The following is a 24179-nucleotide window of genomic DNA, read 5'->3' on the forward strand; positions in this document are numbered from 1 at the left end:
AGTAGCCAAGGATAGATTTTCCTTCTCTCTCTGTTTTTTTGTGGCACCTGTGTGGCATCTCCAGGTCGCCAGGATTTACAGCCCAAGGAGGAGCAGCTATCCATGTTTTATGGAATGCACACAGAGATGTGTTCCTTGCTTTCAGAGGGCTGGGGGAGAGATCCCAGGCAGCTCTGACCTCTGCTATTTACAGAGACCTTTCCTGGCAGGGGCTGCGCTCCCAAGAACAGCCAAGAGATTATTTCCTCACTCAACCTTTTTATTTACAGTATTGTAAAAATAAACGTGACATATTTAGGGGATGTGTCATACTTCATAAAAGCTCAACCCAGGCACATTTTGGACTTTTTATTTTTAAAGTTTGCCCTTTTTAAAGCATAATTTCCTAAATGGTTTTCTATTTTATGTTATCAAAATTTTATCTCAATGCCCAGTTTTTGTACCCTTTCAGTTACCATCTTAAAAAAACAAATAAGCAGAGACCTTATGAATCTTACTGGACTAAGAGAAATAATAAATTTCCATTTTATAATAAAAAGGATCATCTTCCATTTTATAGTAAAAAGGATCATCCTGAAAGTTAAACCTGGCTCTAAAAGGAGCTGAGCAAGTGCACATTTTTTCAGGTTCCTACACACAGTCCCCATCTTAAGCATAAAATTAAAAAGGAAAATGTAAAACCCAGTTTTAAGTCCAGCTGAGGTGCAATGAGTTCATTGGCTTGATAAAGATAAATATCTGATCCAGGCTGAAGGGATCCAGCGGCTCTTTGAGTGCAAATATTTCCTTTTAATTTTGGTGGGTGCAGAAGAACCTCAGGGCAGCTCTGAGAGGGAGCAGATGAGATGCAGAATTTGGAAATGGGATTTCTGGGCATCACCAGGGAAAATTCCCCACAAAATGACAGCAGTAGGCTGGGTTAGGACCATCCCTTTGTCCCCAGCAGAACCTCTTAACTAATGACACATAAAAAATGGTGATTTTTAAAATATTCATGTGAGAAGGGTCTGTGGCCGCAGTGCCATAAACCCCAGGGGTGTAAATGTCTGCTCCACTCCCATCCCTGCCCTGTTTGCTCTGCTCTGCCTTCAGAAGTGCCCAGTGCTGATATTTTCCCTTTTCCCTGGAAAGAAGGGTGGGTTAACAGCTCCTTGTGCCGGTGCTGGCACAGCCCCATGGCACAAACCAGGGCACAGGGGCTCTGCAGGGGTAAAACCTGCTCAGGCCTCCCCAAGCCAGGTCTAAAACCATCAATATGGACCCACTGCAGAGATACTCAGTGTGTGAGAGCACCCAAACCACCCAGGCAGCCCTGGCACATCCCACAGACACACCTGAAACACCAGAATGTTCTTTTAACAATAAACCCACCCAATAAATTGCATTCCCTGCTTTTCAAAGTGCAGATATTTCCCAAAGTTCACCTGGAAAATGTGGCACCACAGCTCTCTCCAATCACTGTCTTTGACCAAATTTGCTCAGTTTCCCCCCAAAAATTTCCCTCTTGGCTTTTCCCACTAAACTCAAGTTGGGATGGGCCCTGTTTGGATCTTTCAAAGCTGCTCCTTGCGTGTTACCAACACCCAGGGCTTCATTTTGGGACAGAAAATTGCAAAGTCTGACATCTCGTAACTCAGTAAATTCTCATTTACACACCTGGGGTCATCTGGTTTTAATGTTAACAGAGAGCAGGTCCTGGAACTGGGAGCACAGGACTCCACAATGCCCATTGCAGCACTCAAAAAGCCTGCACAAAGTTACCCACACATCCTCACTGACATGAAAAAAAAAAGCTCCTAATCAGAGCCAGTTGTAATAAAGCAGAGTGTAGAGCAGGGAGGAAAAAATAGAATATTATAATTGATTATTTAGTGCAAAAAAAAAAAGGGAGGAAAATTATCACAGGTGGTGATGGCAGATGCGACAGCCCAGGAAACTTGGCAAAATATGGATTATATTTGATTACTGATATGGATACTTCTATGGTGAGGGTCCAACTTCTTCTAAACCCATCCAACAGCAAGGAGAGACATATTACAACATAAAATTGGAGTTACAGAATTGTCTCCCTTTCTTTTTTAAATACCCAAATCAGTGCAATCAATACCAGCTGCTGTGAGATATTAACTGCCCCGAGCAAGGCAATAAAATCCCTTCTCTAAAACAATGGCAGCACTTGAATGTTTAAAAACTGCTCATCACTGTCAGGGCTCAGAATGGGTGTGTGACCACAGGAAAGACTCCACCATGCAGAATTTACCATGGCAAGGGGCCAAAGATACTGGATGTCCAAGCAGTGAATTAAATGATATTATTATAGTTAATTAGTGATGTTAATTGTTTTTTTTTAAATTTTAATTTCCTGTTCTACAGTATTTTAAGATTTTTGGCTGGCGGTGTTTTAGGGAGATGCTGGTGAAAAACCTCATGTGGGGACAGAGATTTCATGGTGATGGTTCAGGGATCTTCCACCATGTCCCATCCCTGGCAGTGCCCCAGGCCAGGCTGGACACTGGGGCTTGGAGCACCTGGGACAGGGGAAGGTGTCCCTGCCATGGCTGGGGTGGCACTGGGTGAGTTCAAGATCCCTTCCCACCCAAAACATTCCAGGATTCTTTGTTCCTCTGCACTTTGATGAAATCCTTGTCCACTGTGTTGCACATTTAAGGGAAAAACCCCTATAAACAGAAACTAAGGCTGTTGTTTGATCTTTCATGTGGTGCTTTATAAGACAAAACAATGACAAAAATTTCTTTCAGTGACAAACCTTTTCAAGGCCAGTTTGTCCAATAAAATTAATCTATCCTACACTATTTCATATATCTGAAAGTAAAGAGCAAACAAAGGGTTTATTTTTGGAAAATACACATCGCCAGTGCATTTATTATTTGTTTAGGAAGTTTTCCTGGTTTGCAGAAAGGGGAAAGTCTGGGAAGATGAGAGCATCCTGTCACAGACATCTCTTATGGAAAATCCTTTCCTTAGGAAGGAAAGAAGCTGAGGGGCCTCAGGAACAAAATGCAAACATTGATTATCTGCTGCTGTGGAATGCAACAGGTGCATCTGGGATTGGTCTCATGTGGTTGTTTCTAATTAATGGCCAATCGCAGTCAGCTGGCTCGGACAGAGAGCTGAGCCAGAAACCTTTGTTATCATTCTTTCTTATTCTATTCTTAGCTAGACTTCCGATGAAATCCTTTCTTCTATTCTTTTCGTATAGTTTTAATGTCATTTATATCATAAAATAATAAATCAGCCGTGTGAAACATGGAGTCAGATCCTCATCTTTCCCTCATCCTGGGACCCCTGTGAACACCACCACAGCATCCTGCAAGCACTGGAGGGGACCTGAGCCAGGGCTGCAGGACAGGCAGGTGCTGAGCTCTGCCCAGAAATGGCTCCAAGAGCCCCAGGTTGTGCTCGCCCACTTCATCCATCTTTGCCTCTGCTGAGAGCAAGCAAATTGTTCTTCACAGAGCTCCAGCTTCACCCCTAACCTCCTGAAGGATCACAGAAGAATTATGCCACTGGTGCCCAGCAGAACCCCCAGAGGTTTATCTGTAGGAGGTTCAGCATTTTGCTTTACCTCTCTGAAATATAAACCAAATACGAGCCCTCGCCTCATACAAATCTTCTACAAATCTCCCTTTGTTCTGAGCCTTTAGGAAAAAAAAAACCCGAAAATTTAATACAATAAATCTCCAGGGAGAAAGGGGAGGTGGAATGGCCCAAAACCAACAGAGAAAGGTAATTCCAGGCCACAATTCCAGACCTGTGTCCATCTACAAAGAATCTCCTACTCCTGGAGAAGGAGCAGACAGGGTGGGCTAATCAGCCTCGCCCTATAAAATAAATAAAATAAACCCCACATTGGCCTGGACATGAGACAGCCTCCATCTCCCATCACAAAGAATAGAAATAAACTGCAATAATATTTCTATTTAAAAAGAACTGTGAAAGCCCTTGAGCCATCCCTCCCCTTGTGAGCAATCGGGATGTTTTTCTCTTTCATGCTCTGCTTTTCTTTTCTGTGCCATGAATTTGCATTTTCTCGTCTGCCTAATTCCAGCTGCATTTTTTTTGTTGTTGTTGTTGTTTTAATGTAAAATCTCTGTGGTTGGTGGAGGAGGCAGAAAGAGAAGATGCACTCCAGCTCCTCACGTGTTTTCAGCATCCTTGTGGTGGAATTGGCCCCTCAGAGAATCAACTTCTGACCTGCTCTAAGTTCCTCTTCACAGAAATACATTAAAAAAGCCAAAATTCCTCATTTTACAGCATCTCCTTTGACCTAAATTTTATTTAATTTTATTGTTTACCAACAACCCCCCTCACTTCCACCCACACCCAGAAGGGAAACCCCTCCTTCATTTTGGCACCAACTCCCGTTCAATTAAGCCATAAAAGATATTTTTAAACCTCAGGATTTTTGGACATCTCCTTTTTCACGCAGAGATTAATCCCTACAGCAGAGGGATGCTGGAGGAGCTTGTCCCCATCCTCACCTATGTTCCATAAAAAAAAAAAAAATAAAAACCTAAATATTGTTTTTTCCCAATTTGAGAGCAATGCAGGTGGAGGGAAAGGTGTCTCCTGCAAGTCAGTAATGACCCCATAATCCTGAGGCATCCTTTATCCCAGAAAATTGATGTGATGGATGTGAAAGATTCACATGAGGCAAATTTACAGAAAAACCATGTCCAAATGAGGGCTACAATTGTGCATTTCCCATTATTTCCCCATTATTCCCGTCTGAAAACATTGCCCAAAAAACAACTGTGGATGTTTAACAAACCCCCAGTTCTCCTCTTGCTTTGCGTTATCTCAATCCAATATCCCACTTGCAACTCCATCTGATCCAGGCACAGCCATTCATTTTCCTGAATAAACCATTTTTGGGATGTGAAAACAGACTGTGATTTTTAAGCAATTTAATATCTCATGTTTTCCTAGCACTAAATGGAGTTCTTGCACGTAGGAACAGCCACTGTTCCACCATTCACTGATAAATGACATTGAATTAACAGCAATCAAATCAGGGCTTCAGCTGGTACCAAATTGTGGATTAAACACCAGTTCTGGACTTTGACTGGGCAGTGGCTGAGCAAAGGAAAGGAATAAAAATAAAGAGAAAAATGAGAAAAGAAAGAGAGAGAGAGAGAAAAGAGAGAGAAAAGAGAGAGAAAAGAGAGAGAAAAGAGAGAGAAAAGAGAGAGAAAAGAAAGAGAAAAGAAAGAGAAAAGAAAGAGAAAAGAAAGAGAGAGAAAAGAGGATTTACAGGGATGGAGCTTGGAACAACCTGCTCTATGGGAGGTGTCCCTGCCCATGAAATGAGATTGGCTTTAAGTTTGGCTTTTCCCTCCCAAACTTTCACCGTTCTAAAATGAGCCCAACCTGTCACCACTCCCTGGTTTTGTCAGCTTTGCTTTCCCAAATATGAGATTTTCAGCCTCCCCACACCCCTTCCAGAGGTTGTCACAGCTCCTAGAGAAATCCAGGTAATAAGAAGATGTTTTTTCAAAACTCTTCTGCTCTCTGTTATACTTTCGATGCTGAAGGGGAAAAAAAATAAAAAAGAAATTGAGAGAAAAACCCTTTTTATGCCTCACAATACAAACCAAGGATTTGCTGGCTCTGCCAAAGTTTGGGGAAAGGATTTTTGATTTTCTTGTCACTGCCCCATAACTCCTGCTGGCTGCTCCCCCTGATTTTGGGGTGTCTTTAGCAAAGCTTTGCATGGGTTAACTTCCATAACACACCTCAGCCCGGATGCTGCCACTTCCCAGCACAAATCCTGCTCTGCTCCGTCACACAACCACTCCAGCTGATTCTTTCCCTGTGCACTCAGGAATTTAAATTCCCCAGGGCTGGGTAAAGCAAGAAATCAACAAATCACGGCTAGGAAGCTTCCAAAAGGATTTTAAATCCTCAAAACAAGGCTCAAAATAACACAAAAATTGATTGTAGCCTTCCCATGCAAGAAATAAGGAATCTGTGCGTGTTTTCCTATATCCACAAAGAAGGAAATCCTTGGATTGCACAGCCCTGGTGCCTTTCCTTCCCAGGCAGTTTCTGTTCCCTTCCACCAAAGCCACCAGCAGGGAACAAGGAGCAATTTCTAACCTATTCCTAACCTGTCTCCAAAGCCTCCAAATGTCATATTTGCACCAATTGCAGGAGGTAGAGACAGAAGATCTGAATTTGGGAGGTATTTTCAAAAATACAAGGCAAGATTTTCACAATAAAGTGCCCAAAATTAAGTCTTCCACTGAATAAATTTTGATAAATTTAATATTTCTTTTCAATGCATCCAGGAACTTAAAAAATGGCATTTTTCCCACTTAAAAAGGAGATTAAAAGGTAAATAAAAAGCTTGAAAAGCACAAAACCAAAAATCAATGGAGTTTTTGATTGTCCTCATCAAAATTAATTTCTTTAATTTCTAAGCCAGTGTGGTTGTGCCTGCACCCACCAGCTCTGAGCTGGGCTCAGGAAGATTCCATGTAGGGAGCAGTTATCCCTCAAAAGGTCCCCTGCTGATGGCTGTGAGCAGAACTGAGGAGAAAAACTGGCAAGAAAGATATTTGCAAATATTTTAATAGATGCCAATTTTCCTGATGTTACAGAGACCGTGGCTGGGGCTGGAGGTTTTCTTCAAGCCTCAGCTTTCACAGGCAGTGATTAAATGAGAATCAGAGCCTTCCTTCAGATAAGCAAGAAAATCACAAGTCCCCAAAGTTGCAAAAATTCTTGCAAATGTGTTCCAGTGACAACAGAGACTCAGAAATAAAAGGCCAGCCTTTAAAAAAATAAATGAACAAAAAAACACCACAACCTAATTTTTTGTTACTAAGTAAAATTATTTTTTTAGAAGTTATTGTTGGCAGCTTTTCCACTTCATTTTTTTTAAAAGAATTCTTGGGTTTGCTTGCAGCCTGCATGTATAAGAATTAAAAAATATTAATAATTATCAAGCCAGAGAGAGTTTCTCTGTGAAGAAGCTTTTCCACAAGAACCAGAAATAAGGGATTTACATCCTTTGGCTTCTTCTTCTGTATACAAGGTTTGTCTTGGGGCTTCCACTGTCAGGGGGGAGAGGGATTTCTCCAGAGGGAGAACCAAAGCATCATTGGAGGGAGAAACCTGTGCCTGAAGCTGCTCCTTTCCTTCTCCCTGCTGAGTGCAGGAGAAGCTGAAATCCCATCCCCAATTCCCAGCTTCCCAAATCCCAGCTGCAGGGACTGTGTCTCAGCATCACCTGGCACAAAGAGGATTAAATTGTCCAACGTGGAACTGAGAAATTGCAGTTTGAATAACCAACACCACAAACAGCAACCACCAAATTGGGATGAAGATGCACAGTTAAAGTGGAATAATCAATAGGGAGAAAAATCCCCTAAATTAGTGCTTCAGGTGATTTCCATGTACACAGCACTGGGCACATCTGGGACAACTCCAATGGCAGAACTTAAATGTCTTTCCCTGTTTTTCCCCCCAAATCTCATCTGCAGGTACCACGCCTCAGCATCACCTGGCACAAAATACAAAAGACAAAATTGAGATTGTCCAATTTGGGACTGAGAAGTTGCAGTTTAAATAATCCAAGGCACAGACAGTGACCACTGAGTTGGGATGGAGATGCACCAAAACTGAAATAATAATAGGGAGAAAAATTCCCTAAGCTCATTCTTCAAGTGATTTTCATGTACACAGCACTGTGCATAGCTGGGACAACTCCAGTGACAAATTTAAATGTCTTTCCGGTTTTTTCCCCCCAAATCCCTGCTGCAGGGACTGCGCCTCAGCATCACCTGGCACAAAGAGGATCAAATTGTCCAATCTGGGACTGAGAAGTTGCAGTTTGAATAATCAAAGGCACAGACAGTGACCACTGAGTTGGGATGGAGATGTACCAAAACTGAAATAATCAACAGAGAAAAATCCCCTAAATTAGTTCTTCAGGCAAATTCCATAGCACACAGCACTGTGCAGAGCTGGAAGAACTCCAATAACAGAACTTAAATGTCTTCCCTTTTTTCCCTCCAAATCCCAGCTGCAGGGACTGCGCCTCAGCATCACCTGGCACAAAGAGGATCAAATTGTCATCCAGCCTGGAACTGAGAAGTTGCAGTTTGAATAACCAACCTCACAAACAGCAATCACCAAGCTGGGATGGAGAGGCACCAAAACTGATATAATTAGTATGGAGAAAAATCCCCTAAGCTCATTCTTCAAGTGATTTCCACATACGCAGCACTGTGCAGAGCTGCGACAACTCCAACGACAAATTTAAATGTCTTCCCCTTTTTTTCCCCCTATAATCTCGCCTTTATCAGCTCAAAAAGCCCCAAGATGACAGGAATTTTCAAGGCCCTGGTGACAGGAGGGCTCAGAGAGAGCCCATGCCTGGCACAGGGGTGGGATGTGCTGTGGGAATGTTGGGGAATGCCTGGAAGCCATCGCTCCTGGCTCACCTCCAGTCAGCCACTAAAGAACCACTCCCAGCAAAGTTCACGCCATGAGCACCGAGATGTGAAGTGCAGGGGAAAGCAGGGGAAATGTTACATCTGCAGGGAAGGAGTTTAATGAATGTTTAAGGAAATGGCTGCTCCCAAGACCCCTGCTCTTCCCCAGAAAATGAAGATATCGCTCGGATTGTGCCGTGGAGTTTGTCGTCTCCCAAACTCAGTTGTCTCAATGAATTTGTGGGGTCCTGGGTGATCCTCCTGTGTTTACCCACCCTTGAATCCTTTCCAACCCTTTCCCTGCTCACACAGAAAACATCTTTAGAAGTGTCTTTATTTCCAACTTGATTTACACTGACGACCCCATGCAAAATGCAAGTGGAAGAATCTTTCTGGAGACGCCCTTTGCAGATTTTACCCCTTCCAGATGCATTTGTATTGGGCTCCTCATTGTTAGGCAGAGCAGGGGATTTATGGGGAAAAAGCACATTTATGCTAAAAGCATGATCTGAACTCATGAGAGCACATTGGGACTAGCTGTGTGTCCCCAAGAAGCCACATTGCTGTCACACAGAGCCACAGCCAGGGCTGTGCCATCCAACCACTCATCTGTTAATTGTTCAGCTGGAGAGGGGCTTAGGAACAGCAGAATTCACTTAAAATTGCTAAAATCCTCATCCAAACTAGGTTGGATGGGGCTTGGAGCAACCTGGGTGGTGGAAGGTGTCCCTGCCCATAGAAGGGGTTGGAATGGGATGAATTTTAAAGTCTCTTCCAACCCAAACTAGTCTGGATTCCTTAATTTGTGACAAGAAGGAAATTGAGGGGCTGGAGAATCCCTGAGGAGCTGGGCAGGGCCTGCAGAATCCCTGAGGAGCCGGGCAGGGCCTGCAGAATCCCTGAGGAGCCGGGCAGGGGCTGCAGAATCCCTGAGGGAGCTGGGCAGGGGCTGCAGAATCCCTGAGGGAGCTGGGCAGGGGCTGCAGAATCCCTGAGGAGCTGGGCAGGGGCTGCAGAATCCCTGAGGGAGCTGGGCAGGGGCTGCAGAATCCCTGAGGAGCTGGGCAGGGGCTGCAGAATCCCTGAGGAGCCGGGCAGGGGCTGCAGAATCCCTGAGGGAGCTGGGCAGGGGCTGCAGAATCCCTGAGGAGCTGGGCAGGGGCTGCAGAATCCCTGAGGAGCTGGGCAGGGCTCACCTGGAGCAAAGGAGGCTCAGGGGCCCTTGTGGCTCTGCACAGCTCCTGCCAGGAGGGCACAGCCGGGGGGAACAGGGACAGGAGCAGAGGGAACGGCCTCAGGCTGGGCCAGGGCAGCTCAGGGTGGATTTTGGGAACAATTTCCTCATGGAAAGGTTTGTCCAGGCCTGGCACAGCTGCCCAGGGCAGTTTGGAGTGCCCGTCCCTGGAGGGATTTAAAATCCACGTGGATGTGGCACTTGGGGACATGGGGCAGTGGTGGCCTTGGCAGTCCTGGGAATGGTTGGACTAATTTAGAGAGAGCTTTTCCAGCCTCAGTGATTCTGGGATTCTGTCCTCTAAATCAAGGAGTACCACCATGCCAAACTATGAAAGTGAGACAGATTTAATTTCTGAATTCACTAAAGCAATAAAAATCAGAAAATCTCCATCAACATATTCTGCCTAAAAGGTACAAGCAGTGCATCCAACAATTTCAGAATTGTGTCTGGATTACACATTCCTGCATCAAGTCCTTGTCCTCCCTGATTTTATGGATACATCTTTGAGGCTTTAGGACTTCATGAGCTCCCTAATCAGTAAAAGTTGTTTGCAACACCTTTGCCTCATGTGCAAAAACAAAGCAATATTTGAGGAAGTTGTGTCTGATAGAAAACACAAAACTGCCAGCAGCCCAGGAATGTGCAATCAGCAATTATGACTATTTAATACTCCCAGATAGAAAGGAAAAAAAAAAAAAGCCACACATGGAAAAGTGAGATTTATCAGGCAGTTAATTGCCAAGCATTTTAATTTAAGAGTTAGGAAAATGTAATTCTAATTATTACCGAATTATGCAGTCATACATTTTCATACTCATGTAATATAGGACCCTCAGAATGACATGACACATTTTAATTAAAACACAATTACTTATTGACGATTAGATCTGTTCAAACAGTGCCTCCCTTCCAGCACCTTTCCCTCTGTTTTTCACCAATGAATGGCACAACAGAAACACGAAGCGCTCAGATGTGATGGAGCATTTTTTTTTGAGAGGTCTTAACTCCTTTTCTTCTTAAGTTTATTTTTTAAACTTGTCTCTCTATATCCCTGGAATGACATAAAGAGCTATAAATAACACAGATTTCTCCTTTAGTTATGGCAAAATTTGTGACTTTGTTTCTCTCTTTGCCAAAGAAAATTCACCCAATCTTTCATTTGTTCATCACGCTGAGCACTTGAACCATCATAAACTTCCATTTTTTCCAAGTTAAATTTTCTGTTCACCAACAGCTCCTAAAACAAGCCAAGTTTTAGCAGGAGGAATTTTAGGACCAAAACAAAAGAGCCAGGTGAGTTCTGGAAAGACATTTCTCCATAGGAATGTACACAAACCACACTTTGTCATTTTTCTTATTGGATTTTTCCCTCTCTCCAGCCAAAAACCTATTTTTGATTTTCTTCATGAGCATATAAACCTTCGGATTTACCAGCAAAACTAACTGAAACAAATTTTTAAATATGTTCAAAACAACATAGCTTGTTTTTTAGCTGTAAGCAGGAAAAAAGGAGACATCAGAATTTTAACCGATTTTTTCTCAGTGTGTCATAGAGCACTTAAAATATCTTCAAAACAGAAGAACAAGTAAAAACCTTACATCCAGTTGACTCAAAATCCAAGACACAAGTGCAGGAGACCACTGTGATTCCCAAGGAAGCAAAGATTTCCTATTTTGTAGAGCCACAACCTAAATGTTAATTTTTGGTGGAAATCCCACTCTCTTTCCCACTGAAATTCTGTTTTAGTTGCCAGCCAATGAAAGGAGCAAGAGAACCAGCAAATATTTCCTTCCTTACCTCTGGCATTGAGGATTCTTTCTCCCTGACAACAGCACTTCACATCTCATACTTGGGGGTGTTCTCCTCTATTCAGGGGCTTGCTGCCACTAATTAAGGCAGATTCTATTTCACACTCCTAATCAATTAAGGTAATGAGCAGATTGTACCCCTCTGCTTAAAGAGCTGGGCATTAGTTAGACTTTACAGCAGTTTAAAATCTTGATTTTTTTGCCTAGTTTCATTGGTTTTTAAGATGATGAGTCCTCGGCCTGGCATGTTAGATATGCTACCAATTTTCCCACCAGGTCACCTGCAAGAATTTCTGGTCTGTGTAATAAAACTCCAAAGAAAATTCACCTTAGGTTAAATGTATTTAATTATTAATTTATGCTTTGGAAGCTCACACTGGAATTAAAAAAAAAAAAAAAATTAAAAATCTCACGCTTTACTATTTTTTTGTATGATGAGATTTTTATTCCTTGTACTTTTTCTTTGTTTTTTTTTTTTTTTTTTTGTTTACACATATTTCTCTTTTACCTGGTCACTTACCAGATGTTTTGGTGTCCAATCCCTGGAAAACCACCCCATAAAACCCTCCCACCTCCTCTGTTCCTTCAGGAGCGGGAGTGATTTAACCTCCATCATAAATTCGAGGTTCAGTCTGCAGAGAAAACATTTCTGGAACCACAGAGCTATTCTGGGCTAAACACAGAACGGAACTTCCCAGTGACTCAGAGTCTCAGCCAAACCTGCCCTAATTACGGGAGAGATAATTGTAATTTCTTGGGAGATGACAGCTGTGTTATAACACCCGAAATTCACCTTTCTGCCACGGCTGCAAATAATCCTGCTCCTGCTCTTCCAGAGAAAACTTGGGAAGGCACAAAACAGGAGTGCAAAGGGAACATTCTGGAGGGGTTTTGCTCCAGGATGATCACGGGTCCGTCATGACAGGGATCACAACACCCTGGAAGTCTCCAAAGGCAGCCAGGAGAAAGGGAGCAGTTTTCCAGGCTGATTTTGGCAAGAGGGAGGATGATATAAACCTGGGAGGAGATGTTGGCTCCCTGGAGGGCAGGGAGGTCCTGCAGAGAGACCTCAACAAATCAGAGGATGAAAAATCACCGACCAGGTGAAGTTCAACAAGGAAAAGTGCTGGATTCTGCACCCAGGGTGGGACATGCCTGGAATTATGGACAGACTGGGAATGAGGGGCTGGAAAGCAGTGCCAGGGAGAGGGGCCTGGGGGTCCTGGCTGAAGGAAAGTTGGATCTGAGTTCAGCAGTGCCCTGGAGTCAGGGGGTATGGAAGAGGTTTTACAGCGATTTCTGTGAGCCAGAGAGAACTTTGATAAGAGCATCCATGTTTGATAAGAGGATCCATGTTTACCCCTGAATGAATTTCCTACCAAGGTCCTTGACCTAGAAACCAAGAAATACGAGAAACCTGCAACTCTGTTCCAATGAGCACTTTCTTTGTCTTTCCTGACCAATGAGCAAAGTGTAAATTCATGAGTTTTGTAAGAACGTATAAAGAGCATGCATGCTATACTAAAACCAGGTTTGAACCCTTCTGAAAATGGAGTGTGTTGCTTTGTGCTGTGACCACCTCAACCACAACAAGAGGGGACATCCCTGTCCTGGGGCACCAGGCCCAGCAGTGCTGGTGGGACAGGGAGGGATTGTCCTGCTCTGCTCTGGGCTGGGGCAGCCTCATCTCGAGTTCTGGGGTAGTTTTGGGTGCCACACTATAAAAAACACATTAAACTGTTGAGGAGTGTCCAAAGGAGCCACAAGAATGGGGAAGGGCCTTGAGGAGAAGCCGTGTGAGGAACAACAGCTGAGGGCACTTGGAATGTTCAGCTGGAAGAGAGGAGACTGAAGGCAGAGCTCGGTGCAGTTACAATTTCTCCTGATGGGAAGAGGAGGGAAAACCCCAATCTCTGCTCTCTGGTGACCTGAGGGAGTGATTGGAGCTGTGTCAAGGGAGGGTTAGGTTGGATTTAGGAAAAGGTTCATCCCCAGAGGGTGCTGGCACTGCCCAGGCTCCCCAGGGAATGGGCACAGCCCCGAGGCTGCCCAGGGTGGATTTTGGGGGTTTCTGCAGGGCCAGGGGCTGCTCTGACAATCCCTGCGGGTCCCTTCCCACTCAGGATGTTTTGTGATTCCTTGGTCTCCAAGCTGGTGCCAAGGACTAGGACACAATGAGGTGTCACAGTCCAGCAAGTGCCACCAGCTCCCTGCAGCATCTCCTGGCTGGGATCCTTAGGAACATCACCTGGACATGGGGTGGGACATTCTCAGCCTGTAGGCGTCAATTTTAAACTTCTCTCATTAATCCCATAACCAGAGGATAGGCAGGTAGTATGTCCGGTTATCTCGGCTGTTTGAGGGGCCTGGAAAGGCCCGAGGTGGCCTTGGGGCAGCCCGCGTATCGAAGGACGAGAAGAAGCTTCAGTTCTTCTTTCGGTTTTTATGTTTATTAATTGTTTATCTAAAAGATTTTCTTTCAGCCGAACAGAGATCTGCTCAGCAGTCAGCCATGAGCACACTGTCTGCCCTCCGGACAGTCACCTATCTTTATACCCATGGTTACGTGTACAATATTTATCATTTTTCCCCAATACCATTTATTCTTATAACTCGGTGCACTCTCAGTAATAACCAATCCAAAGGTGCCACCGTGGCCAAAGAAGATGGAGGAGAAGAAGAAGAAGAAGAAGGACAGGACACGCCCCAATTCCTCCATCTTACTTCTCTAAACCCCCCTGTACAGAAATCCTAAACCCTGTGTCTCACCCTCTAATTAACCAATCCCTTCACCATTCACCCCGGTGAAACCCTCCTGTCCTCATACAGGTGTCGTCTCCTGTGTAGGATCAAAGTCCAGCCACCAGACACTTCTGGAACATTCCAGGACTCCCGAGCCCCCCAAGGTGGTCTCGGTGGCTCAGCACCTCAGGACTGAGATCTTGAGATCCGACAGTAGAATTTAGGGCAAGGGGGAAAAATAAAGAGAACATTGAGAATGAGGAGAGAGGGAAGCTTATGGAATACGTTCATTTTTGAGATTCACAAAGGGGCAGTGAGAGCTGTACCCTGGCTGATTTCACCAGTGCAGCAATGCTTTATCGAGATGGTTTTGCATTCTCCATGTGCAGAGAGCACTGAGGGATGATGTGTTTGCAGGGACTGCATTTCTTAAAGGGAGACAAAACCAATCAGCGATTAATATATAAAAGCCTGACACTCGATATAGGGATAAAAAAGAAATTACAGCTCCCACTATGCAAAACCTGTGGGGAAGCTCTTCAGTCTTCCCAGCTTGAACAGGCTGGTGTTGAATATTCCCTAAAATCTGGTTTTACATGTTTATTTCCAGCTCCTCTGAAAATGATGATGCAGGACATACTCTTTCCCTGGTTGCTTTAATTTGTCTCTTCAGTCACTGATGCAGAATTTTTCCCCTTTATTTAAAGAGCTGAATGGGTTGGTTGTGGTTTGCAAGATTCCCCTGTATGAATTCCAGCTCTCAGCCATTTTCAGGAAAAAATTCCTTCCTATCAGGATATTTCCTCATTTTCAGGCAAAGAATCCAGTGCACCTGGAAAGAAATGGTCACACAAACATCTTTGGAGAGCTATGCCTGGTGGGAGCATGAGCAAACCCACTTCAGCCAACTGCAAATTTGATTTTAATTGATTTAGATTTCATGTGTGAGAGAAGTGAGATGACTGAAAAATGGACTTTTGAAAGTCTGAGGAGGAAAACAGTCGGGATAACTGGGATTTGACATCACAGTTTTCTGGAAGGGATGTGATGTTATATGTTGTCTCCATTACACCATATCCTGCAATGAGAGAGTCAACAGCACCAGTTGTTGCCAATACCCCACTGGAATTGGCTCCAAACCTCAGGAATTTTCACCTAAACCATGTGGATTCGATATTCAATACAGGAATGGAGAGGTGAGAAAGTAGAGATGATTATAATAGTTAATTTTTTTTTAAAAATCAAAAGCAAAATGTACTGATTACTGGCTAGGTTTGATTGAAAATGAGAAATATGTCCAAATAATTCCCCGTCCCACCTCTCCATGGGGTGGGGAATGGGAACATTGATGGATAACTCCTTGGAATGTTTCACCTGAGGGCTTGGAGCAACCTGGTCTGGTGGAGGATGCCCCTACTCATGGCTGGGGAGTTGGAAACAGATGGTCCTCGAGGTCCCTTCCAAAAATCAGCAATTTTCAGGTTTTCCACTCTGCAGCCCTGGATTCCAGTGAAATCCTTCCCGTGGTTAAAAATGGTCTCTAAGCAACAAGCCCTGAAATGTTTCCAAATCTTCTTTGCTTGACCCAGGATTTGTGCTGAGTTAGATGAGTAAACACTGGCATGACGTGACATTCCTGTTATTTATGTTCCACCCAAATAAGTGGAAGATAACCTAGGCAAATTTCCATTATCTAATTATAAAAACCTCCTCATATTCCCATGAAACTAATTTTAATTTGATGAAAAACAGACAACTTGGAAATGGATTTCCTACGATTCGAGCGATAAGATTCTTTCTCAGTGTGTTCTCAATTTACCAAAGACTCCAAAATTGGAGATCTCTATTAATAAACATTGCTGCTTGCTCATGCAGTGACTTTGTGTTATTACACGCACACGAAAATAAAAATAAAAGGGAAAAGCTGCATTCCAGGAAGGAGGAAGGAGCCACACTGGGCTTTATTTTCAAGAGGGAGCTGCAGCAGGTGAAGCTTTCACTTTGTTCAAAGCTGCTCTCACCATGGGATGGTCACAGGTGTTTGAAATTTCTGCAAGAATTCCACAAAATATTGCCCTTGGAGAGCAAACCCCTCAGCAGGGAGGCTGGAACTGGATGATCTTGAGGTCTCTTCAACCCAAACCATTCTGTGGTTCTGTGAATTACAGGAAGTTCTTTATAACCACAACGCGCAAGGAATTATCTGCAGCAGAAATAAACTCTGTTTGGACAATTATTCTTTCTTAAAAGTCACAATCTCCTTTTCCTTACTCCTGGAAATTCAGAATGGCAGAATTCATTGCATGAGTACAGGTTAATGGCACCTCTCCTGAAACTTGTGACATTGCCCAATGTCTAAAACATCCAGAAAAAAGGAGCAGCAGCAAAAATCTCAGATTTTGCTGCAGTCTGAACCCAGGTTTGACCACTTTTCCTGAAAACTAAGCCACAAAACCCCCCGTTTTCCTGCAAAATCTAAGAGGAAGATCAATTTAACTAATGATGTGGGGGTTCTGTGTCCCCGTGGACCTCACACATATTATTTATAGAATGCATTAATATTTCATTTTTCCCATCCCTAAACAGTCTTTGAGGGCGAGCAAAAAAAAGGAGATAGCTGGAGACAGGTAACATTTTAATTGAAATTAATGGGATTGGTTTGATTTCACCTCTGAGGATATAAAAATCATTCATTTTTTTGTCATGAAAAGGATCTTTATGTCTCACCAGTGCCCTGACAAGCACGACAAGCTGTAGATCACACTGAGAATCCACCTCCCACCTCCACTAACCTGTGCCATGTAGACCATCACCCTCCAGTGAGAAACCAGCGAGGACAAATGCAGAGATAATGAAAAGACAAAGCTAAAACTCTGCTTTTTCTTGGGTTTTTAATGCCAGCACGAGGAAGAGCCATCCCTGGATGGGCTGGTGCCCAGGCAGCTGCGATGCCATTTTTCCATCAGTGCCTGTGAGCAGAGTCATTGGAGCTCATGCTCCTAAGTCACCTAAACCACTTTAATAAATCATATTAAATCCCAATATCCCAAAATACAAAAATCTCAAATCACATATAAATCACATATAAACTAAAAATGTAACACAAACAGATCACCATCCCAACCCCAAGTTGCCTCATAGCTCAGCCCCAATTTTCCTTCAAGCACCCTCCTTCTCACTGTCCATTATGGAATAATTTTCCTTTTTTTTCATTAAAATCTCTTTTATAAAACTGTTTACTGTACATTTTCCAATGACTATCACAGTCTCAAAGGCCAGCAGTACCTTGGCTGACTTGCACCTACATGAATTCAATCCCAGTGCAGAGAAAGGTCTTGAAATTATTTCTCTTCTGCTGTAATTTGCAAATTTTAAATGGGAAAATTAAATACAACTCACAGGCAAAAGTGAGGAGTGAGTAAAATCCCACAGAAGCTGCAAGAGAGAAAATGGATGAGTCAAATATTGCATTTACTCATTAGAAATTATAAGGAGGGCACAAAATTTACCTAAAGCTTCTATTTATTGCCATCAAACTACACTGAAGATAAAAAGGAACCCTATAGGATTTTGTGTTAGATTTTTAATTGTTGGGGTGGAAATACACAGAAAAAGACCTCAGGAATTCTCTGTGAATATCAGGATTTCCTTCTCTCAGTTATGCTAACCTGGTTTATCAGAGTTGGGATCCAGAGCACACAGCACAGCTACTGAAATACCCCAGAAAACATGGAAAAATCCTACAAAACCCCCTCAGCAGATGGTTTTGGTTTTACTTTTTTTTTTTTTTCTTTTTTTCTTTTTTTAATTTTAAGCCACAGACCAGGTTAGTCTAATTCCTTTCAAGGAATTAATAGATAATAATAACAACTGCTTCTTCCGAGGAAAAGTGACCTAAATTCCAGGTAAGGAAATATTCCTCCCAGTGAGGAATTTCACTGGCATGAAGTGCTCTGCTAATAGCTACACTTGTATTATTTTTCATCTGGGTGCCCCAAGGATCTTCCTCCCCTATCCCTATGCCCAGTGCAGGGCCACCCTTTGTTACAACATTAAAACCTACTTAATATTTTTTTATCATTTCACATCACAGCCCCGGTAATTGCACCCTCAGGAGCAAGGCTTCTTCCTGTGTCTGCTTTTCAATATTATTGGCATCTCCCTCATTTGGGGACCTGGGCTGATCTTTTTTGCATTTTCCCCGTGAAATGACAAACACGGCTGGTTGTGGCTCAAGCACTATTTGGAGCATGACCCCCTCGGCTCCTGGTGTTATCCAAATTAGATTTTGATCTTTGTCAATTAGGCTTTGCCACTGTGGACCTGCTGTGCCATTATCAGGAGAATCCCTGTCAGGGTTGGGAAGTCAGTGAACTTTGGAAGCCTTTCTCCACCTTCCAGGGATGCACTTTTATGATTTGAGCTTTTTAAAAATATAATAATAGAATAAAAATTTCTGCCCACAGCCACTAGTTCTGGCAATCTTTGCACTGTTTGTCCTTAAACCGAGAATCACTCGCAGCACAGAGAGCTTTGCCTTCCCATGGCAAAAGAAAACGCAAGCAATCTTGATTTCCACGAGCAATTTGGCTTTCCTTTTGCTCCTTTTAATGTTCCTGGCTTTGGTACCCTGCCACAGATTTGTCTGGGGGCCAGTTTTGCTTCTGGAGACAAAAAAAAGGTAGTGGCCAACTGAATAAAAAAGGTGAATGCCAGGAAATCTTCCCTGGCTGTCTCACGGCGGGGCTGGGATGCTGCTGCAGCCCAGGGGCTTTGTTATCTGGCTGGGTTCAACCTGGGCAGGAACTGGGGGAATGCTGGGCCTGGCACAGCCCCTGGCCTTGCAGCCACTCACCTCCCAGCAGAGCCATCCCAAAGCCTTTCATGAGGAGAGGCTGCCTGCCAGAAAACTTCCTTTTCATTCCCACATTTCAGCCCTGGTGCGCTTGCAGGGTTTGGTACAGAGCTGCTGAGTGGGCTGAGGGGAAGGAGGAACCTTCCTGGCACGGAGAAGTAGTGCTGCACACCAGGATTTTCCAGCAGGACAGGATATTTCATAGGTTTTAAGGCCAAGAATGATCATCAGGACCGACCCTGTGAGCATCAAAAATTAGGGGTTTTGCTGACTCAGTTTGAATTGTCTGAATTACAGCAGCTATCAAAAATTAGTTATGAGTGAAATGTCCCCAGGATATAAAGTTTGTTATCAGCCAAGGGATGGAGGGACAGGACACAGGGAATGGGTTCCCACTGCCAGGATGCAGGGTTAGATGGGAGATTGGGAATTGGGAATTGTTCCCAGACAGGGTTAGATGGGAGATTGGGAATTGGGAATTGTTCCCTGGCAGGGTGGGCAGCCCTGGCACAGGTGCCCAGAGCAGCTGTGGCTGCCCCTGGATCCCTGGCAGTGCCCAAGGCCAGGCTGGACATTGGGGCTGGAGCACCTGGGACAGTGGGAGGTGTCCCTGCCATGGCTGGGGTGACACTGGGTGAACTTTAAAATCCCAAATCAACCCATGATTCCATCACCTGCTCGTGTTTTGCAGCGCTGAGAGGTGCAGGACATTTAAAGGCTGCTCCTGTTTCCCTGAGGGCAGCAATTCCCTCCCCTTCACCCCAGTCTCTGGTGCAGACCCAGAGCTTGTTCTGCCTCAGAGGCTTCCAACCCAACCCATTCCAGGATTCTGGGACAACTCTAAGGGCCCTCCAGCTCTTCCATCTCCAAGATCCAGGGGATGCAGCTTTTGGCACTTTTCCCTCTGCAGTAATTTGGGGGTTAACCCAACATCAGCATTTTTCTTTTCCCACTACCAATTACTTTTTTCCAAGCTGGATCCAAACCTTCCCCCGTGTTTCGTTGCTGAGTACATGAAGAGCAGAGCAGATGAACCCCACAGTGACTTCCTTGGGAATGCTGCTGGAATCCAGCGATGGCCAAACGAGCCCTCCAGGCGTGGTTGGGTTGGGTCCCTCGCTGCCCCCTTAGCAGACAGCTCCTCTGACCAGAATACACAAAATTTGAGGACGGGAGGGTTTCTAATACCTGCCAGCGGGGAGCTAGATGTGGGAAGAGCGCTGGGAGCTGGCCTTGCACAGAACACTCACACCCAGGGAGGCTGGGGATAAACAAGCAGATGAAACGGCTGCTTGGGAAAAGGGTTTCCACAAACTGCCTTGGATGGACAGGATCGATTGCAACACGACTGGGAGGATGCAGGGATGCTTTGCAAGGGTTTGGGGCATTATCACCCCTTGTCACTCACTAAATCTTTTCAACGAAACCAATTTAGCCTCAATTTTTTCTATTTTTTTCTTTTTTTTACTGCTTCTATTCTATTCTATTCTATTCTATTCTATTCTATTCTATTTCTATTTTTTTTCTCTTTTCATCAAACAAAATTTGCTAATTTTTCTGCAGGTACAGAGAGAAAGAAAAACTTTTTACAGGTTATTTTTGATAATAAAACCAAATAATGCATTCTAAAAGATCTTCTAAAAGGTACCAATTTGGTATTACTCAAACCCCATGCAAAAAGCAGAATAAGGCCAAATTTTGAAGAAACCTGGGTTTTTATTGAGGAGCACGTTTGGGCTTGATCCAGTGCAGTTTGACATTGAAAGGGTTTGGTCCAAGTCCTTAAAATGCACACTGCTGATAATTTTTTACCTCTCAGCTTATTCAGCATGTTCAAGAACATGAACTAAGCTGTCTTGACTACAAATTAGCTCAATAGAAAAAGCCAGGACTAGATTTTAGGATATTTTATTGTATAGCCTGCCTAAGACGTGAGGCACAGATTGTAAAGTTCATATATCATTTTGCAGGATTTATTTATTCTTTCTTGCCAACTCAGCTCCAAGCCCAGAGGTCAAATCCTACAACTCTTGACATCCATAGTTTTGCCACTGACTTCACTGATGGCATCATTTCAGGCATGAAGACAAAGTTCTTGGTTGAGGCTTTTTTCCTTGTAATTTTAAAACCCTTCCAAAAAATCTCTATTAAAATTATAATGAGGATTTATAAAAATGGCTTTCCCAACTCAAACTCCTAGCTATCAAAAAAATGCATCGAAGAAAATGAATGGAAAAATATCCAGGCCTGGCTTTGTCATGTCATGCTCAGGGCTTACGGCATGGTTTGGAGCTACCATGAGTGAACTTTTGCAATAACTGCTGCACTTTATATTCCTGAGTGTTTTTAGCTGTGCTTGACAGGGTGAGATATCCAGAGTCATGGATATGAACAGTCCTGCTGGAAGATTATCTTATGGAAATTTATATTTTGCTTTTCCAGCTCGCTCCAGCCCACACCAGCAATGGAACAGAGTCCACACAAACCTTTTGTCCGGTTTAAATGCTCTTTATGCCTTGCATGGCTCCTGCAAGTGACCACTGGCCACTGCAATTTAGGGTAATTCCCACTCAGCATCCCAGCATTTAGGGGGTCAATTTCCAGATATAACCATGGAGTGATGAGAATAATAAATGTAAAGCTGATTTTCTCACACCCCTGCAAATACTTGTGTGGTTAAATCCAAAAAACAAAGCCAGGCCAACTTCCAAATATCCAAGTGGAACTCATTAATGTGGAGGCCAAGACTTCTACCTTTCTGAAGATACATTTGATTAATTTATACTAATGAATTTAATTAATGATTTTGAAATGATCAGTTTAGGAAAGGCAAAATATTATAAATTTACTGAAATTCTTGGTATTATTAATAGATTCCCTCATTACAGGGAGCTTATGCACACACATACAATCACATCCATATTTATATGTTTTTATAGACATTATAAATATATATTTGTGTGCCTATAAAAGCATATTCAGATCTTTATTAATTTAGGACCACACAAAAACACAGAATAAAGCTCCAATTCCAATGTTTTTTCCTATTTTGCTGATAAACAGGGCTGGATCCTTTTGTATCTGCTTGAACTCCACAGTAGCAAAAACAATTTAATAAGTGCAACATCAGAGCATAAAATAAAAATAAAATTACTTAATCTTATTGCAAATAACTTCAAAATACTGGATAATTATGGCAACATCCTGATCCATGCTGGGCAATCCTGATCCATTTGCCACTGACCAATGAAACCAAGATTTTGGAGTGAGGAGCTGATCCTGCAAGAGATTTGTGTGATCTACAGGAAAATCCTCCTCAGCAGACAAAAAAATGAGTGGACCTGGCTACAACTCAAATTCTGCTTACTCTGCTCTGACAGCATAATCAAAGCTATGCTAGAAAGCAAGGAAAAATATACAAATATATATATATATATATATTTTCTCAAATGACTCTAAAAACCCACAGGAAATTTTTTTTACTTAAATGGGAAGGAGAAAATCTATATCTCGGAGAGTGAAAAACAAATTAAAGGTTCTTGAAGGGTGTTTCTTAACATTTACCAGTGTTTTTCCCCATGGAAAAGATGAAAAATTAGCTTGAACCCTAGAGCTTTTGGTCTTTTGTAATATTTTCCTTTTTTTTCCCCCCTCCACAATGAATATAGATTTTTTTAATCCTGCATGCAGCGATGTCACATATTTAGATTTGAAAGCTTTCTTATTGTTATATGAGACAATTTTAAATTAAAACTGCATTTGGGACTTACCTGTGCAAGGACGATGGGGGAGCACACAGGCATCAGCAAACACATGAGTCTGAGTTATTTTTGGAGTCCAAAACAAAATAATCCTGAAATCAAGAGAAATATTCTGCTGTCAGGCTTCCCATGCTCAGATAAGGATCTTTGCTGTCTGCTCCGATTTGGCTCCATCCAGGAAAACATCAGCTGCCATTAAGGAGAGCTTTGCCTTCTCCCATCTGGGTCTCATCACGTCCCCTAGAAGAGGAAATAAAGCTCCAGCAGCTCTCTGGGCAGAGGGACAACCATATTTTTATTTATCTGTATCAGCAAAATCACTTCTGCTGTGTGATCTTAAGATTAAAACAGTGAACAGGGGTTCAAAAATCAGGGCTCATTTATATTTTTAGCTAAATTCATCTTTAAAACACTCAATTCTCTGCTGGTAAAGCAGGCATGGTGTTGTTTCCTTGCTCTCCCACCCTTTCCCTTCACTCCTTGTTCAAATGTAAAACTCCTGAGGAAGAATCTCCTCAGTCTTTATGCTGGTGAAACCTCACACACAGTTAAATACTAATTTGAAGCCTAGAAATAAAAGGCAAATAATATTAATAAGATAGATTTATGAATACTTTGATTAAAAAAAAAAGACTGGTCAAAACAATTTAAATTTTCAAGCTGTAATTGCTAAATTAGCTAAAAATAAAATTATTAGTGAGATAATCACTATTTGCTTTTTCCCACACCTGTTTCAAATCTATATTTTGATGAAAATTCCTCTTAGAGGTTTTCTTCACAGGGATATCTGTGAAAAATGAGGGCCAAAAAAGGTCTGCCCCATCCCTGGAAGTGTCCAAGGCCAGGTTGGGTGGACTTTGGAGCACCCTGGGACAGTGGAAGGTGTCCCTGCCCATGGCAGGGGTGAATTAAATGATATTTATGGTCTCTTCCAATCCAAACCAGGATTCTGAGATGGATGCCAGGATTTGGCACTGCTCACCTTGGTCCCCAGGAGCTCATCACTGCAGCTGGAATGACAGAGGGGATAGAAACTACTTTGGGAATATTTGGCAGTGGTGAAAGAGATGCAAGATGAGACCTGGATGGAAATAAAGCAGAGCTGCTCCACTTTTTCATGCATTATTAAAATTGAGATTTTAAAAATTCAGACTTTATTTTTACCTTTAAAAAATGCAACAGATGTGCATGAAGACAAAGCTGGTGCCTGCTCTGCCTCGTGGAAGGCATTTTATGGTTGTGGGGAGCAGATTCCGGAGGAGAGCATGGCAGAATGGCCGCGAGTATCCGTCATGAGTTAATTGGTACAGAGC

General features: G+C 43.0%; 1 long non-coding RNA gene across 1 annotated transcript in view; it reads right to left on the reverse strand.

Moving 5' to 3' along the window:
- The window catches only part of LOC135449887 (uncharacterized), a 45857-nt gene extending 34246 nt beyond the window's left edge, over positions 1 to 11611 (reverse strand). The window contains exon 1 of the long non-coding RNA XR_010440873.1: positions 11498 to 11611. This is a non-coding gene — a long non-coding RNA (uncharacterized LOC135449887). The remainder of the gene's footprint in view (positions 1 to 11497) is intronic.
- Positions 11612 to 24179: the final 12568 nt, after the last annotated feature.

This window comes from Zonotrichia leucophrys, chromosome 6 (assembly GCF_028769735.1).
Source record: "Zonotrichia leucophrys gambelii isolate GWCS_2022_RI chromosome 6, RI_Zleu_2.0, whole genome shotgun sequence".
NCBI lineage: Eukaryota > Metazoa > Chordata > Aves > Passeriformes > Passerellidae > Zonotrichia > Zonotrichia leucophrys.